This window comes from Lactuca sativa, chromosome 7 (assembly GCF_002870075.4).
Source record: "Lactuca sativa cultivar Salinas chromosome 7, Lsat_Salinas_v11, whole genome shotgun sequence".
Lineage (NCBI taxonomy): Eukaryota > Viridiplantae > Streptophyta > Magnoliopsida > Asterales > Asteraceae > Lactuca > Lactuca sativa.
In genome coordinates this window covers 96686433-96706752 of record NC_056629.2, presented here as the reverse complement: position 1 = coordinate 96706752, position 20320 = coordinate 96686433, and positions in this window count along the sequence as shown.

The window sequence follows — 20320 nt, the reverse complement described above, 5'->3', positions numbered from 1 at the left end:
GAAAGGTGCTATGAATCTAACTGAGCTCGGCTGGGAGATCCAACATATATGTTACCTTGCCCACCCGGGTCATAACCCTGAAAGGTCTAATGTACCTGGGGACGAACTTGCCCCGCTTCCTGAATCGGATGACGCCTTTCCAACACCTTCAGGAGAACCATATCCCCGACCTGGAACTCCAGGTCTGAACGGCGCTTGTCGGCATAGCTTGTTTGCCGACTCTGTGCAGTCTGGAGCCTGCTCTGGACCTGCTGAATCCTTTCAGTCGTCTTGATCACCACTTCGGTGCTCCCCATGACCCTCTAGCCAACCTCACCCTAACATATTGGGGTCCCGCACTTCCTCACATATAACATCTCAAAGGGAGGATGATCGATACTCGCGTGGTAGCTGTTGTTGTAGGAGAATTCAGCCAATGGGAGGTATGTGTCCCAGCTACCACCGAAGTCTAGCACACATGCCCGTAGCCTATCCTCCAAAGTCTGGATGGTCCGCTCGCTCTGACCATCCGTCTGCGGGTGAAAAGTGGTGCTAAAGTGCAGTTGAGTACCCAGCTCATCATGGAACTTCTTCCAAAACCTGGAAGTAAACCGTACATCTCTGTCTAAAATCACCAAAACTGGCACTCCGTGCCGCACCACCACCTCCTGGATGTAGATGTCGGCCAACTTTTCGGCTGAAATGCTCTCCTGAATCTGAATAAAATGGGCGATCTTGGTCAACCGATCAACAATGACCCAAATTGAATCCACCCCTAGCGCGGTCCTGGGAAGCTTCGTAATGAAGTCCATGCTAATATCCTCCCACTTCCACAACGGGATATCCAACGGTTTGACCTTGCTGTGAGGTCTTTGGTGCTCGGCCTTGACCTTCCTACAGGTCAAGCACCTCTCCACAAACCGAGCCATGTCCCTCTTTATACATGACCACGAATAATAGAGACGAAGATCCCTGTACATCTTCGTCACCCCAGGATGGATAGAAAAACTGGATTTGTGTGCCTCCTCCATCAATGTCTGATGCACGCCTCCATGATAGGGGACCCACACCCTACGGTGGAGGGTCAACAACCCTCAGCTATCATAGTCAAAAGAGGATACCTGACCTACAATACGCTCTCTTTTTCGATGTTCCTCCTTCATAGCCTCCTGTTCGGCCTCTCGGATCTGCTCTAGCGGCGGAGTCACCATGGTCATCTGCATGCAGATACCCCTGATCGGCGCTGCCCTGTGGCTAAGCGCATCGGCCACTACATTGGCCTTCCCTGGGTGGTAAAGGATCTCACAAGCATAATCCTTCACCACATCTAACCACCGAAGGTGCCTCATGTTCAGATTTGGCTGGTCCATGAGATACCTCAGGCTCTTGTGGTCCGTGTAAATGGTACAACGAATTCCATAGAGGTAATGACGTCAAATCTTGAAGGCCAAAACAACCGCCCCCAACTCCAAATCATGCGTCAGGTAGTTCGCCTCGTGAGGCTTTAACTGCCTCGAAGCATAAGCAATAACATGTCCTCTCTGCATCAAAACTGCATCCAGACCCGAGATGGACGCATAGCAGTATACAACAAAATCCTCGACGCCCTCTGGCAGGGCTAAGATTGGCGCCTTGCATAATCTCTGTCTCAGTGTCTCGAATGTTGCCTGCTGCTCAGGCCCCCAACGAAAGACTACGACCTTTTTCGTTATCCGAGTCAAGGGTACGACTATCTTGGAGAAATATTGGATAAATCTCCAATAGTAGCCGGCAAATCCCAGGGAACTCTGAATCTCAGATGGAGAGTTCGGAACCTCCCACCTCATCACGGTCTCTACCTTGGCCGGGTCGACCAGAATATCGTCCCGGTTGACAAGCTGCCCAAGAAACTGCACCTCGCGCAACCAGAACTCACACTTGGAGAACTTGGCGTACAAGCTCTCCTTCTACAGGGTCTCCAGAACATCTCGTAGATGCTCCTCGTGCTCCTCCTGCATCTTGGAGTTGACCAAGATATTTTCTATAAATACTATCACAGACCGATCCAGCGTTGGTCTACATATGCGGTTCATGAGATCCATGAATGCGTCAGGAGCATTGGTGAGCCCGAAAGGCATCAACACGAACTCATAGTGACCATAATGCGTCCGAAAAGCAGTCTTTTTGTACATCCTCCTCTCTGACCCTCATCTGATGGTAACCTGAACACAAATCAATCTTGGAGAACCAAGATACTCCCTATAACTGGTCAAAGAGGTCATTAATCCTCGAGAGTGGGTAACGGTTCTTCACCGTTACCTTATTCAGCTCCCGATAATCTATACACATCCGATGTGACCCGTCCTTCTTCTTTACAAATAGAATCAGGGATCCTCAGGGCGAACTACTCGTTCTAATGAATCCCTTGTCTAACAGCTCCTGCAGCTGTGTAGACAACTCCTGCATCTCAGGAGGAGCCAACCAATACGGTGCCTTGACTATCGGAGCCGCACCAAGGACGAGGTCGATTGTCACACCCCCGAACCAGACGGCGGAAACGTCCGAGGGCTATTGTGACTCAATTGAATACCATCACAATGAATATACATGAATCATAACATCATTCGTCACCATGCATTGAAATATTACAACCATTAGTGTTTACATTTAGTACATTGTTTTAAAACATTACATCTCCAAAACATAACTGTTCGATACTAATTAAACATCATGACCTTACTGGATACATTTTTCCTTGATTTACCTGTTACCTGAAAATACAAGTATTTTGGAAAACGTCAACATATGAAATGTTGGTGAGTTCATAAGTAATGTTTGAAAAATAATGATTTGTATTATTTTGAAAACCACCAGAAAATCCGATATTTTCTGAAAAGAGTACTGTATAAAAAGTGTGAAGATCCGTAAGTATGCTTGTTGATTTCTATAAGTGTGAATAATTGTTAGATTTGGTATGCATCATATAGGTGTAAGTGTTGAATTCCCTAGGAAAACCCAATGTTTTCCTAATCCTTTAAATTACATGTCTTATGTATTTCTGTGCCGTTGCGACATTTGTATTCGATAATTCCAGGTGACATTGGATTAATTATGGGTTGTGAGTCGCTATAAACACGCATTAATGAAAATGACTAGTTTACAACTATACAAACGATCCCTTAGGCGTCGTCCGTACTACTCACTTAATTTGACCACCCTAACTTCTCATAGCCCCACAACCGAGGAGAAAAGAGGGTGTGAAGCCCCCGTTAGTTCCATAAGTCGTTCAAGGCTATCGTGAATGAGAAAGGCCCTTAGCCCGACTCGCATTTGAATTCTCGACTTTACTAGCAGTACCAAAGGACCCTTGGGGCCCAACAGCACAAAAGCCATTGAAAGTCCTTTTACACGGAATTAGGTCATATAAGACCCAACAACATGTAAGCGCGTTTCCTTCGGGCCTAAAGATCACGTCATTGGGCTAGCTAGGCCCAACAAGCATGATTTGAAACTTTCGGGCCCAAAGATGGTGTATTGACTTCTTGTGAATTTCCGCGTGTGTATTGCCTTCTCGTGAATTTCCGCATGTGTATTGACTTCTCGTGAATTTCCGCGTGTGTATTAAAGTATCATTATTTATTGGTTTTTGATTTGTTATTGATTCGAGACCGAATCAATTCGTTTGGTAATGATTTTGGTGTTGAAGGTGTATTACATGTCGCCGGTAGCCGTGGTACTCGTATTTTATCTTAATGGATTTATTTTTAAACATTAGAGTTTTTATTTTTAATGCCCCTTCTTGGATAAAATTTATACTTTTAACCCTTTATATAAAAGAATTTCCATTTTAGCCCTTAAAACCATTTTTCTTGACACTGTAGTTTCAAAACTTGATGAAAAGACATTTTCAGCCCGAATTTAATTAATAAACAGCTTAAGTCCCTCAAAAATGAAATTTTCTCGGTTGAAACCCCCATTTTCGCAACTTTTACAATTTTGGCCCTAAATGGAAATTTTTTGCATTTTTGGTCCCTTTTTAATTTGAAAAGCACTTTTGACACTTGAAATAGAATTGGTACACTAGTAATCCTCTGTTTTATAGAAAAGTGCAGTTTCAGCCCTTCCAAATCAAAAATCTCGCAATTTGGGGCTTTATTGGGCCGAAAAGTCCATTTTTGGCCCATTATGTTTAAAATTCACATTTTTAACCCTTCAAAAGTGTTGATTTTCAGAAAATACATATTAGAAACTGTTTAGACTCATCTCAACCTTCAAAATTTATATTTTGTCATTTTGGGCCCCTTATGTTTATATTTTTAGCATTTTGGGCCCAAAAATGGGTTTTAAGTCCAAACATGTTCATATTAACCAACTAAGTTATTTTTCTAGACTTGATTAGTATGGTATAGATTATACTTATTTCATCCATCATATTGTAGATCTCGGTTTTTAGATTATTGAGACTAGTATAAACATCACAATCACACAAGATCATACATATAAGCATAAAAATCACACAAAGCATACATATACTCATAGATCTACACATTTTCTTGTATTCTCCCCCTACAAAACTTATAAAAACAGAAAAATAAGGGGTATGAAGCTCACCTTGAGTTGTGGTTTTGATTTGAAGAAGAAAAGGAAGAAAGTGAGGTGATTTTCGGCCCTAGCACACCTTGATGATGATCTCGAATTTGAGGTGATTCTAGGATACAAGATCATGATTTCATATAAGTTAAGAAGAGATGTTTGTATAGAACAAGGAGTCTAGAGTGTGGATTCAAGCTTCAACTTACCTAGATGATGATTTTTGTGAAGAATCCTCCTTGCAAAGTCCTTGAATCTCGAAAATATGGGGGAGGTATGGGAGAGTTTTCTTGAGAGAAAAGTGAGTGAAATGTGTGTGTGTGCTTGAACTCGGCCAAGAGCAAGAGAGAGAGAGAGAGGGAGAAAAAGGAAGTGCTTGCATGGGAAGATGAGATTGCATGGATGTTTGAAGTGCAAAAGCTTAGATATCCTTCATACAATAATGAGGTGGCAAGCAAAGTCAACCCCCTTTCCTCTTGGGTTTATGGTTTGGGCCGAGAGATAGAGAAGAGAGATGGAGTTTTGGGCCTTTTATGTTTAAGTCCATAATATGGAGTCCCAGTTAATGGTTTTGCCCCATTGGCCCTTTTAGAGAAATTCACGACCCAAATAAGTATGAATATGATTCTTATGGCCCTTTCGGGCTAATTAGGTTAGTTATGGCCCAATGAGCTCCATTAAGGTGTTTTATTTCATTCTAGGCCCAATATGGCCCAAAATGTTAAAATGAATGAGAGTGGGTCCAATTAGAGCCCATTTAAGAGTTCTAAGCCCAAGATAGCCAAATTTGGAAGCTTATGGGTCCATTGGGCCCAATAAGGAAGTCCTAGTCCAAAATGGACCTAAACAAGAACTTCTAGTGTTTCCAATTGCTTGTTGACTATTTGTAGTGCATGTATGGTGTATTTGATTGCAATTTTGTTGTCATAGAGTAAGCATCATACATGCTCTTATGTTTTTGGATTCATAATTTGACTTAAGTGTTGTAGTTACAAGGCACCAAAATTCCTGATTGTGACATTGATCCTGAACTCCACCTGCCTTTTTGGAGGTATCCTAGGCAACTCCTCTAGGAATACATCCGCAAACTCCCGTACCACGGGCAGATCGCCCACTGTCGTCTTACCCGCCTCCCGGGTATCAGTAACATAGGTGATGAATCATGTACAACCATGCTGAAGGTAGCGCTTCACTCTCACTGCCAAACATAAGGCTAATCCTCGATGTGGCCTCTTGCCAAGAATCACCATCTCTCCCCCACCTGGGGTCCTGATCCGAACCAACTGCTGCGTGCACTCAATCACTGCCCATTGGGGCTCGGTCAATCCATACCAATAATAACCTTGTTCCCCCTCAATGGTATAGGAACCAAATCCACTAGATAACGCTCATCGAACAACCTCAAACCACAATCCCGAAAGATCTCTGATGCTCGCACAGACCGGTCGTCCGTAATCTCGACCTCTAGAAGGCAATCCAACACACCCAAAGACTCAGAAAATTTCTTGCTAAGCGCAAGAGAAACATGTATATATACAAGCATATATCAATATCAAAACATCATATAAATAAATCAGAGGGAAAGAATCATACCCGTCACCACATCGAGTGCGGCGCGTGCCTCCTCGGTAGTCAACTGGAAGGCCCTACTCCTCACCACTGGAGCCTCTGACTTGCCCTACCATCCATCAGTAATCTACAGGGTCGCTGTGGTAGGCGCCTTCACTGGCGTTGCTGCTATCAACTGGGGGCAATTGGCCTTCTTATGGCCCCTCTGGTTGCAGTGGAAACACAACAACTCGGATGTCTGAATAGTGGGTGCAGGGGCAGTACAATCCCTGCTGAAATGCCCCGTCTTGCCGCACTTGTAGCATCCCAACGATCCCAATCTACACGCCCCCTCATGTGGCATGTCGCATTTCCTGCAGCGGCCTTGTCCTGACTGGCCTTTCGGCCTACCATCTGATCCCTTGGGCTTCTTCCTCGAAGCCCCAGTCTTCTATCCCTACTCTACCTTCCTCTTTCGGATGTGCTCCAGATCAATTTCCCTCTCCCTTGCCCGGGCAATCATGGAATCTAGGGTAGGGCAAGCCGAAAAACTAACATGCTCCCGAATGTCGGCTCGCAACATGTCCTCATCTCCCGCATACTGGGGCAACAACAACGTCCTCTCCCGGAACTTGGTGATGATCTCCGCCACTGTCTCCGTAGTCTGTCTCATATCTAGAAACTCCTTGGCCAGCTGCTGAAGCTCCACAGTTGGTGCGAACTCACTCCTGAACCAGGTCACAAAGTCCGACCATGTCATAGCCTCAATAGCCGAGGTACCCAGAGAGTCACCAACCGACTCCCACCAATCCCAGGCCCGATCTCTCAAGCATCCTGCTGTATATCGCACTTTCGACCCCTCAGGGTAGAAGCTAGTCAACTGTGCAAACTTAATGTCTGCAATCCATCGTCTGGTACTGCCCCTGAAGTCCTTAAAGGACAGTGTGCGTGATCCTGACTGGTTGGTCGCCATGTCACTCCTGAATGCCCTAAGGCGATCCTCCATTAGCTTGATAATCCCTTCCTTGATCGACCCAAAGATGACCGGGGTCGCATCAAGGATGCCTCTAGTGATCTCAGACGTGATGAACTCGCGTAGCCTCTCATCCACTGTTTTGGAACCTGAACCCGAACCCGATCCCTCTCCTGAACTGCCAACTGCTGGCCTCGGACGTAGCACCACCATTCTGCAATACATAATGACAACTGTCAGTGATACTGATACATCTAGAAGGATCACATCTATCACAAGTTTCCTGGTCTTGTCTCAGCCTTCCTCGACTCAAGTATGGATCCTCTGCTTTCAGTAGTACAGGCCCATACTACCTTCCACATCAATCCATATCTTCCTCAAGAACTGCCTTGACTCCACCAAGTCCCTTCTACTACTGCTGATCTCTGCTACTTTCATCCTAGGCTTGCCCTAGGGTACCTCTAAGTCCACCCAAACCAATCCTTAGCTGTTGAAGGCCTCTCTGAATGCCAATTAGCCACCATATGGATACAGTCACATGCCACGAGGCTCGGATAATCATTCGAGTAAGGGACTCATCCCTACAATGGTTAGGACTCAGACAAGAGCTACGCAATAGGGTCAAATCTAACACTCTGAGATTATTCAACCCTGATTGCATGTGACCTAACGTACCCACATAATAGCTAAGTCCCATCACTCCAAGTCCAACGTAGCAAAAAGGAAGCAACATTCAGACAAAAGGAAACAAGCTCAAGAAATTTTATCCACATAACAGGAGTTTGTACTAGCATGCGATATAAGCTCATGTAATCAGGCATAACTTAAGCAGGCTACCCTATCTCTGTCTAATCAATACTATCATGCAAATCAAAATCACATATAATAGGCACATAAGGCATCCTTCCTAGATCCTTAGTCCTAGTCTAGCATGTTGTTCTACTAAAACTGATAATCATAACATAAACTTGTATAGGTACTTTGGGGAAAAACTTACTTGAGCTCGGCCGGTCGCGCACATCACACACCTTGTTCTTTCTTAAAACTTTTTAACCTAGCTTTTAGAAAACCGTTTTCTTTGTAAAAAAAATCTTTTAATCCCTCAGTTTGAGTCCAGACATCCCCGAGGGTGTGCCTGAATCCCTCAAACCAGGGCTCTGATACCAACTTGTAACATCCCAAATTTTACGTCTAAAAATTTCATTTTTGATTAATGGATTTGCAAAACATTTCTAAGTGACAATGTGAAATCATATCATCTCATAAATAACGTATCATGTCTGAAAACCCAAATACTGAAAATAATAACATGTTAGGGTATAATCCCATAATATCTCATAATGTGGAAGGTAACGAGAGTGTGTATGATGTGCAGCTACCATGCCAGCTCCTTCCCCTTTGCTGAAGAGGTACCTGAAACCAAAACTGTAAGCCGTAAGCACAAAGCTTAGTGAGTTCCCCCAACGTACCACATACCATGCAATCACATAGCATACATACTGTCGGACAATTATGGGGTACTCGACCTACCCGATACGGCCATTCTGAGGTGCCGACCTACCCGTGTCATGCCCTTCTGGGGTGATGACCTACCCATGTCAAGCCCTTCTGGGGTGCTGACCTACCCTTCGGTCCTAACAACCGAACCTCGGGGACTATTTCACCCCTACTTCTACTATCACATATATCATAACATAAACATACTATCAGACATATCTGGGGTGTCCGACCTACCCTTCAGTCCTAACAATTGAACCTGGGGAATATTGTCCCACCCCCAAACAAGAACGGCGGAATCGTTCGAGGGCGGATGACTTCATGTAGTATCTTCACAGTTGAATACATAGTAAAGAAAGTAAAACACCATCATATATATAAATTAAAATTTACATTATTGAATGATACTTGTTCAAAACAAATTACAATATGATGACAAAATGAGTGTTAAACTAACTCCTTGGCGTCACTTCTCCAAAAGCTGAGGTTTACCTGTATTACTGAGTCCCTGAGAAATACAAGTAGTTTTGAAAGAGTGTCAACAATTAAGTTGGTGAGTTCATAAGCGTTTATGTATAAAATTTGTAACTTTGGTATAAAATCACTGAGTTTGCTTCTGGAAAATCCAATATTTTTCCATGAGTGTGTGGTAGTTTAAAAGTTCCAAAACTGTAATCCATTAGTAGTTTTTAGACCTAGAATAATAGATTTATGTATGTATAAAATCACTAAGACATTTGATAACCCCATAAATCATTGTGTTTTTAATACTCCATGTGAGTTTTATAACCATGCTAATGACCCAGACTGCCTGTAACAACGTTCTTCAGGCGTTGGAATGTTATGACGTTTGTCACCCCAGACCTGCTGGTCTAACTATAGCTAACAGTTTAGGTGTGGGATTGTCAATCCAGTATAGATCTATACACAAGTATCACGCTCTCCCTACAAGAGATTATGGTATATAATACAGGACTTTAACTGCATACTTGAACGTACGTGAAGTTGAATGTCTCACAAAACTTAGTATCAAATATTTGTTTCATCTAATCTTCGTGCTCCCAAGTGTATTCAGGTCCCCGTTTTGCATTCCAGTGGACCTTCACAATTGGTATGCGACTTTGTTTTGTTCTTTTAGCTTCCCTATCCATGACCTCAATTGGTTCCTCTATAAAGTGGAGACTCTCGTTGATTTCGATTTCGTCTAGAGGGACGACGAGGGTCTCATCTGACAAACATTTCTTCAAGTTTGATACATGAAAGGTAGGATGTACGTTATTGACTTCCTGCGGCAATCGAAGTTTATATGCTACCGGGCCGATCCTTGCAAGGATCTCGAATGGTCCGATATACCTTGGGTTTAGATTCCCACGTTTTCTGAAACGTATTAACCGTTTCCAGGGCGAGACCTTCAATAGCACTCGGTCCTGGACCTGAAATTCCAAGGGCTTCCGTCTTTTGTACGCATAAATCTTTTGTCTGTCTCTTCAAGCCTTTAGTCATTCCCAAATTTGTACAATCTTCTCAGTTGTTTCTTTTATAATTTCTGGGCCTGTGAGGGCGTTGTCGGGTACTTGTCCCTTGGTTAGTTGCGTGTCACCCACTTCAGCCCAACAAAGTGGTGATCTGCACTGGCAGCCATAGAGGGCTTCGAATGGAGCAACTTTAATGCTGGAGTGATAGCTATTGTTATACGAGAATTCGAATGGTGGTAAATGGGTATCCCATGCTTTACCAAAATCGATTACACAAGCTCTTAGCATATCTTCCAATGTTTGTATAGTCCTCTCACTTTGACCACCGGTTTGTGGATGGTAAGCGGTACTCATGTCTAGTCTTGTTCCTAGAGATTTTTGCAGCGATTGCCAGAATCATGAGGTGAATCTACTATCTATGTCGGAGATAATGGATATTGGTACACCATGTAGTCGTAGAATCTCTCGGATGTATGTTCGAGCTAGCTTCTCCATCTTGTCGGTTTCCTTTATTGGTAGAAAGTGTGCGGATTTTGTCAATCTATCGACGATCACCCAGATGGTGTCAAGCCCACCCGCTGTCTTGGGTAATTTGGTTATGAAATCCATGGTTATCCGCTCCCACTTCTACTCGGGTATTTCAGGCTATTGTAGTAATCCCGAGGGTTTTTGGTACTCTACCTTGACTTTGGCGCAAGTCAGACACTTGCCTATATAGGTAGCGATCTCTGCTTTCATGTTCGGCCAAGAATACAGTTTCTTAAGGTCCAGATACATCTTGTCTGAACCTGGATGCACTGAGTATCGAGTCTTATGAGCTTCATTCATGACAACGTCTCTGAATCCACCAAACTTCAGTGTCCAGATCCGATCCACGAAGTAACGAACTCCGTCACCCTTGACTTCAAGATTTTTGTCCATTCCTCTTAAGGCTTCACTCGCCACATTCTCTATTTTCAAGGCTTCATTCTAAGCTTCCTTGATTTGTGTGGACATGTGTGAATGGATGGTCATGGTTAAGGATTACACTCGGCGGCCTGTGTATTCCTTTCGACTAAGAGCATTAGCTACCACATTCGCTTTTCCTGGATGATAAAGAATTTCGCATTCGTAGTCATTTAACAGTTCAACCCTTCGTCTCTGTCTCATGTTGAGTTCTTTTTGGTTGAGAATGTGCTGAAGGCTCTTATGATCGGTGAAGATTGTGCATTTCGTGCCATAGACATAGTGTCTCCAAATCTTTAGCGTGAAAATGACTGCTACTAGTTCAAGATCGTGTGTAGTGTAGTTGACCTCGTGCGTCTTGAGTTGTCTCGAGGCGTAAGAGATGACCTTTCCTCGTTGCATTAGCACACATCCAACACCTTGATTAGATGCATCACAATAGACCATGAAGTCTTCTGTTTCTTCTGGCAAGGACAATATAGGTGCGCTGCATAGTGCTTGATTCAGTGTTTGTAATGCAACGTCTTCTTTTTCCTCCCAATTGGAAGTTACACCATTCTGGGTCAAGGTACTAAGTGGTTTAGCAATCTTCGAGAAGTTTTGTATAAATCTTCGGTAATAGCCAGCAAGGCCCAAGAATTGTCGGATTTCCGTTGGGGTTTTTGGAGCTGACCAGTTCTCGATTGCCTTGATTTTGGAAGGGTCCACGTGTATCCCGTCTTTGCTAACCACGTGACCTAGAAAATCTACTTTCCGAATCCAAAATTCTCACTTTGAGAACTTTGCATATAACTTCTCTATTCTTAGTGTTTCCAAGATTTGTCGGAGGTGTTGACTATGTTCCTCTTTACTCTTCGAATACATGAGTTATATCATCTATGAACACGATCACAAATTTATCCAGGAATGAACGACACACTCGGTTCATTAAATCCATGAACATCGCCGGTGCATTTGTTAATCTAAAGGGCATTACTACAAACTCGTAGTGACCATAACGAGTTCGAAAAGCTGTTTTGGGAACATCTCCTTCCAAGACTTGTAGCTGATGATATCCGGACCTCAAATCGATCTTTGAAAAATAACTTGCTCCTTGGAGTTGGTCGAACAAGTCATCAATGCGTGGTAGGGGATATCGGTTCTTGATAGTGAGCTTGTTGAGTTCCCAATAATCGATGCACATGCGGAAAGATCCATCCTTCTTCTTTATGAACAGGACTGGTGCTCTCCAAGGTGAGAAGCTCGGTCTGATGAATCCTTTGTTGAGTAGTTCGTTTAATTGGCTGGATAATTCTTGCATCTCAGCTGGCGCTAGATGATACAGAGACTTAGCTACCAGGGTAGCTCCGGGAATTAAATCGATTCTAAACTCAACTTGTCGTTCTGGTGGGACTCCTGGAAGATCTTCAGGGAAGACATCGAGAAAATCGTAGACTTCTGGAATGGCTTTCGTTTCTTTTTCTTTATCTACCACGTGGGCTAAGAAGGCATGGTACTCCTTACGTAGGTATTTATGGGCTTTGACGCAAGAGATGATTTGTAAATTGGTACTGGGTTTGTCACCATAAATGACAAGAGTTTCACCGTTTGCCAAATTTAGGCAAACGTCCCTTTCGTGACAAAGTATATCGGCATGGTGTAGGCTTAACCAATCCATACCGATGATGACATTAAAGCTCTTTATGGTGATCGACATTAGATCGATTTGAAATGAATCTTCGTTTAGAGTTAGCGTGCAACCTATGTACATATCGTTTGTGCTTTCTGTTCTACCGTTTTCCATTTCTACTGTAAATATCTTATTGAGTGATTGAGGGTTTTGTTTTAGTACGTGCTTGAATTTATGACTCACAAAACTCCTCTCCGCACCACAATCAAAGAGTATGCACGCATAAGCGTTATTGAGGAGAAATGTACCCGTAACCACCGTGGGACCAACTATTGGGTCGTTCTGCCCTATTGGCAGCACTCTTCCAATCCTGCCAGCATTCCTTGCCTTAGGGCAGTCTCTATTGTAGTGTCCAGCCTCACCGCACCCATAACATGCCTAGCCCACACCGACTCCAGGGACTTGGGTGATTGGTCGTGCTGGTGCCTTATAGAAACGGGCAGTGTGCCCTTTCCTGTTGCAGTTGTTGCAGTGCATCTCCCGACAATTTCCGTTGTGATGGAAATTGCATTTGCTGCACTTCGGTAGGTTCCCAGTATAATGCCTTGTTGGTGTAGAGGTAACAAGAGCAACAGTGGGGTAGTAACAGCATAAACTGCCACTGCTTGTTGTTTCTTGGGAGGTTCTTGTGAAAACAGACTCTTCCTCTTGTTCCAAAATTTGTTGTTGTTGTTGTTGTTGTTGTTGTTGTTTCCTATGGTTTGCTCCGGGGCAGCAATTGCGAAGCCTTGGCAGACTCCATGGTCAACGAGAGCTTGTGCCAACTGTTTGGTACTATCGAAAGTGACTGGTTTGGAAGCTAGTACACTCCCTTGAATCTCGGGTGACAGTCCCTAGATGTACCTCTCGATCTTCTTGCTCTCTAGAGCAACCATTCCTGGGCAAAGGATTGCCAAATCACTAAACCTATTGGTATAGGTTGTGATGTCTGAGCCTACCTTAGTAAGGCCCCAAAGTTCCTGCTCTAGCTTTTGCACTTCGCCCCTTGGATAGTACTCTTGCATTAACAATTTCTTTAGATTCTCCCAGCCCATAGGATTTGCCACTACCAGAGTTAGTGACTTGACATGGCCATTCCACCACGTCAGAGCTCTCTCGGAGAATGTACAAGCAGCAAACTTTACCTTGCTCCCTTCCAGACATGCATAGATCTTAAAAACCGCTTATGTTTTCTCTATCCATTGTGATAGAGCCATTATCCCTCCGGGTCCATTAAAAGATATGGGCTTGCTATTGGTGACCCTGAATGACCCTGGTGTTGGCCATTCATAGAGCTATTTACTCCTCCTCCGGACCCATTATTACCCATTTGTGCCATTGTTGTTGTCACTGCAGCTGTTACAGCAGCTATCAAGGCGGCATTATCCGTTGATGGAGGTGGTGGTGGTGGAGGTGTTACGTTGTTGCCAAGACGTGTAGATCTACGAGGCGACATTGTGCTGCTAAAGAAATAACAATGAGAGACCATAAGTCTTTGATGATCGAAATCCGAATGTTGAAGGGTTAGCTATTTTCAGTTATTCATGATTTAGGTTGGATAACACAAGGTTTCGAGTTTGATTCATATTTAGAGTCTATATAATAATAGATAAACTCATGAATTGGAGTGATATGCAAAGGATTAATACCCAAAAGGAATATTTCATTATATATTAAACATATGCTTGGATTACATTCGAAGTTAGGAAAAATTAACCTTTCTAAAGGTCTCCGATTACAAGAAAGTTAAAGAAAAGTAAGACTTTTAGCCGATAACCTATTCTATATCAAAATTTGGGAGTTTGGCAAGTACTACTTGCGACGCGGGTTATGCTTGGAGCTTGACTCCGCTTCCGATTGCTTTGCTCCCATAAGACGCCTATCAAAGGCGACATGCTGCTCCCTCATCTCTCTTATATCAGAGAGAGCTGCAGTCAATTGCTCCTGGAGGGTGTCGGTGTGGAGTTGAGCATTTTCTTACAAAATGTCCAGGCGACGAATGTCAGCAGTGTTAACTTGAACCTCCACGTTGACTTCGCGAATCCGGTTCGCTTGAACTCCGGATTGGTAGGACTGGTTGGCTAGTTTGCCTACAACTACCGGGAGTACTCTGTCAACTGAACTTCCTCCACTAACCTCGTAGAAATCCCGACATACCGTAGGGAGGATGTAATCCTTGCTGCCGGCTCCAATGGTGAATGTGACTTCCCCAGACAGGAGTTGGTCCCTGAAAGTTTCCCTTAAATGTAGGAGGTTAGGCGACTGGTGGGTTGATTACTTCTGGCTTTGAGTCTATCCTAGAGTCTTCGCCTTCCTCCTCCTCCATGGGTTCCTCGTCTTCTTCGGGGTCCCCCTCTACCCATCCTCCATTACCCTAGTTCGGGTAGTAGGGATCCCTGGGTGGATAGAATCCATCCATTTCGACTATACGAGAATAGGGTTATAAGAATTGTACAAAATTTGAAACATGTAAGTCTAAATATGTAGGTTAAACTATTGCATTTACCGAATACTCCTATAGTATTTAAATTTGTGTGTTCGATACTAGTGTTATTTTGGTAAGTTTTAACTTGTTGCTCACTACGACCATTCCCTGACATATATTAGTCCGATCTCGGATAAATATAGTTGATCAAGCTATATTCGTCCCAAATCCGATTAAATATTCTGAGGCCTAGCCATAATGTCCAACTTGTCTTAATACTTCTTGTATAGTTCTAACTATGAATATAAATCGTTGTATGCATGTATTTGTGCTTTTACGACCCTAACAATTTAAGTTATATGAAATGCGGTTTAGGTGTAAAAACGTTTTGTCAGAGAGTGTTAGTCCCTATGCATTTATAGTTTGTATATCTTATGTGGTTCGATATACTTAGTTCACTATAACCAATGCTCTGATACCAATTTGTCACACCCCCAAACCAGAAAGGCGGAATCGTTCGAGGGCGGATGACTTCATGTACTATCGTTACAGTTGAATACATAGTAAAGAAAGTAAAACAACCATCATATAGATAATTTAAAAGTTACATTGTTGAATGATACTTGTTCAAAACAAATTACAATATGATGACAAAATGAGTGTTAAACTACCGCCTTAGCGTCACTTCTCCAAAAGCTGAGGTTTACCTGTATTACTGAATCCCTGAGAAATACAAGTAGTTTTGAAAGAGTTTCAACAATTAAGTTGGTGAGCTCATAAGCGTTTATGTATAAAATTTGTAAGTTTGGTATAAAATAACTGAGTTTGCTTCTGGAAAATCCAATATTTTTCCATGAGTTTGTGGTAGTTTAAAAGTTCCAAAACTGTAAAGCATTAGTAGTTTTTAGGCCTAGAATAATAGATTTATGTATGTATAAAATCACTAAGACATTTGATAACCCCGTAAATCATTATGTTTTTAATACTCCATGTGAGTTTTATAACCATGCTAATGACCCAGACTGCCTGTAACAACGTTCTTCAGGCGTTGGAATGTTATGACGTTTGTCACCCCAGACCTGCTGGTCTAACTGTAGCTAACAGTTTAGGTGTAGGATTTTCAATCCCGTATAGATCTATGCACAAGTATCACACTCTCCCTACAAGGGATTATGGTATATAATACAGGACTTTAACTGCATACTTGAACGTACGTGAAGTCGAATGTCTTACAAAACTTAGTATCAAATAGATTTACGTATGAAAAGTCCATTTGTTCTTGTATATGAAAGTATTTCCTTGATATAGTACTTATAGTATGTAAAATCTCATGATTTCCTTGTAAACTATACCTATTATAGTTTTTTCCAAAAGTGTGTTTCGTTTGTATGGTAAACCCTAGTGTAGTGTTGACTTTGTATGTAAAGTATAACATTTGTAATAACATTATTGAACATTTATACTTAAAATATAAATAAAGTGTTTTATATTTATATAACAACATGTTTCATTTCAAAAGGACAAAGTGTTATCGTGATATGTTGCTTGAGAACGTTTCGTATGATAGTTATAAATCACATATGATTGATTATATAAATAAAAGTATAGCAAAAGATTGATGTTTTTCACACGAGAATAATTGTGTGTTTACTTGTATTCCCCCCCCCCCCCCTCCCCCTTAAAATTGTATGAAAGTATTTATAAAGCATTTGAAAATGTAGTTATATGGGTATGAACTCACTTGATAGATTAAAGAAGGTGAGATGAAAACCGAGCAGAACTTCGACTAGAGAAAGTTGATTTCTTGGGATTATCGGGAATCTCGGGAGTGTAATACCTTCCTTCGAAACTTGGATGTGAAGACCGGGGCTTCGGGATGGCTTCGGGGGTTAAAATGCAGAGCTTCTGCTCCAGAAAGAAGAGAATTGAGCGATGAAACCCGGAACCCTTTGAGCTCTATTTATAGCCCAATTTTTGGGTCCCACGTCGTTGAAAAACGGTTTCCCACGTCGTGGAGTCGATCCTATCCTATTCCATGGATGAGATGTCTGCTGCCAAGCCTGAAAACCCATCAATCAGGGTTCCACGTCGTGGCCATCTGTGCCATGTCGTGGCCAGCCTCACAGCCTCGGATTTTGTGTCTCGAACTTGTAAAATCCATAACTTCCGCATACAAGCTCTGTTTTTGATGTTCTATATATGCACGCGTAGGTAAGAATATGCTCTACAACTCTCGTTTAGATTTTGTTGGCTAATTTTGAATTTATTTTGAATTAATTATTTTTAATACGCCGGGACACGAAAACTCTGTCATAAAGCCATAACTTCTTCATCCGACGTCCGTTTTCGTCAGACTTTTTACCGTTGCGCTAATATTGTTGAGATCTTTGATTCTCATTTAGGTTGTTTCGGCCAAAAATCCCTCGATCTCTATTTCGAGTTTTTAGCTGTCTACCGCTATTCCGAAACTTAGAAAACTCATAACGTATACGAAGTCGGATTTTGACGTTCTTTTTATACACGTTCACGGTTTAGTATAATCTACGACTTTCTTTTAGATACTGTTGGGCTGAAGATTATTTTGAAGTGTTGCGTCGTTGGGCTCGATAGTTTATTTATTTTGTATTCCGGTTTGGGCCTGTCCAACCGTGAGCCCATTATGTTTAATATAAAAGTATATGCTTGCATGCATATTAGGTTAACGATTTTAGCGATTCATCTAGAGCATAACGATAGCATTTACAGGTTTCTTTAATCGTTCTTGTAACCTACCAATCCTCTACAGTTGATGTTCCTAATCGAGCTCTTCTGAGGATTTTGTTTAATCATTCGACACGTTTGATTCACTTTTGTCTCGTTCTTATTTTTGTGTTCTTACAGTTTTATATTTACTTACTTGTTCAAGATCTAATCGATCTTCATAGTTTAAAGGTTTTTAAATCTCATCAATTGGTATCAAAGCGGGAGGCTGTGTAATCAATACACATCTTTTCTGTGAAAAGGTTTCAATTAGGGTTTTTCTGCAACTACCGATATTTATTGAGCCGTCATCTCATTATTGACGTATCTTGATATTTATTGTTTTGCCCTAATCTGCTTTATTACAAGTCTGATCTTTGAACAGGTTTTTACGATCATAATGGACGAGTCACAATCAAATCCAATCAATATTTCTAACAGCATCGGTTCAACCACGAAGATTCCAATTCTATACACCCATGACTATGAAGTATGGGCGCATCACTTCGAAGACTACGTGATTGGATCTGAGGATAATGGGTACCTCATATGGGAAGCCATCATTAATGGACCGTTTTCTCACTCTGCAACGTCCAGGACTATTAAGACACAAAAGGAGTACAATGATCTGCTAAAGGATGTGAAGGATATTGCACAAGATGAAAAGGACAAATTTCAGTGCAATATCAAGGCGTTAAGGTTGATCAGATTCGCCCTTCAGTCCGACACCTTCAGGTTGGTCAGCTCATGCACGACGGCAAAGGAAGTTTGGGATAGACTTCGCGAACTGTATTCTACAGACGAGGATCTTGAACATTCTATCCAAACCTTGCTCTTATCCGAGTTTGGAGAATTCAGGCAAGGAGCCGAAGAAACTATGACCCAGACGTTCGATCGCTTCAATCATCTTCTCAGTAAGATGATCAAACATGACATCGAAAGGAAGCTTATCAAGCAGAAGGTTACGTTCTTAAATGGTCTGAGGTCTGAATGGAGAGCAGTGGTGTCTACAGTCAAAGCCCATGAGCAGTTTAAATCATACTCTTTGGCAAAACTGGTGGGTATTCTCAAATCCCAAGAGAAGATTGTGCTGCAGGAGAAGAATGTTGTATCAAGCCTTGGTTCGATGGCCCTCCTATCAAAAAGTAAAGCTGTGATGGAGGATGAAGACCTCAACTTGGAGGAGTATGACCTCACGACTGAGGATTATGCTATGATGGTGTCCAATCCCAAGAGGTTCATAAAGAAGAGATTCCCCAGCAATAAAAACCGAAACTGGCAGGGGAGTTACAGTTCAGAAAAGGTGAACAATGAACCGAAGGTTGAGGAGCCCAAGAAGGAACCGAAGGTGGATGGCGATTCCGGAGTAAGCTGTTACTACTGTGGTGGGAAAACCACTATGCTAAGGATTGTGTCCTTAAGAAGATGGCTGAAAAGGATGATGGAAAGGATGAGGAAGCTGTGTTGCAGAAAAGGCTGGATGAGTTGAGAAAGAAGAAGTCTACCGCTAACCCTTCTATTAATGCTCTTATTGTGCAGGGTTCGGTTAATGATGACGAGTTCGGTAGCACGGAAGTTTGGTCTACCGACTCAGAAGACGATGAAGTGAGGAAGCCTACTCATGGAAAGGCTTATGTGGCAAAGGAGGAGAGCAGTGAAGGAAGATGCTTCATGGTGTCTGATGTATCTCAAATGAGGGGATACAACACCGAGGGTGGAAGCGATGGACCGAAGGGGCATGAGGACGTGTGCTTTACGGCCAAACCACTCAGCCAGCAGTTCAATGAGCTTGATGAACTGATAAAGAAGGTACAATCGGTTTTCATTTCATCTAAAGTACCACAATCCTCATATGAGAAAGAACTAAAAAACGTTAATACAAGAATTTCTCATCTAGATAGTAGCTTAACTCAAACTTGAGTCACCAATTCTAACCTAACTGATCAATTAAGCAGGGTGTCTTCGAAGAGTGAGGAGCGGCGGATGTGGATCGAGTTGAAGGAGTCTGAATTAGTTAAAATAAAAGACGAAAACATTTATTTACAAAGAGACAATTTGAAGTTGTTAAAACAGCGAAATGTTTTTTGTTTAATTGCAAAACGTCTATATTCTAATATTACTCAGCTTCACTTGGACTGTGAAATAGGCCAAAAGATCCATCGCATGATTTTGCCCTTCCTTGAGTTTAAGAAGGATGAAATCGATGCTGAAGCCTATAATTGTGAAAGTGTGATATCGTCTGATGTTGTCAATCCGACCTACATGTATGGACTGGACAAAATTGAATCCTTCATTAAATCCAAGGACCACAAAGACATGCTTAAAATTTTTTTGGATGAAAATGATAGACTTAAACTGAGAACCGAAAGCATACAAAAATTTGACTCTTTAAACGCCAATGTAAGCTCAGAAAACAAAATTGATGTTGAAAATGCATCTGAGCTTAACGAAGACGATAACATGAGTGAAATTTCTGTAGAGGACACGGTTGACTGCTCAGAATTTGTTAAAAGTGAACCTGA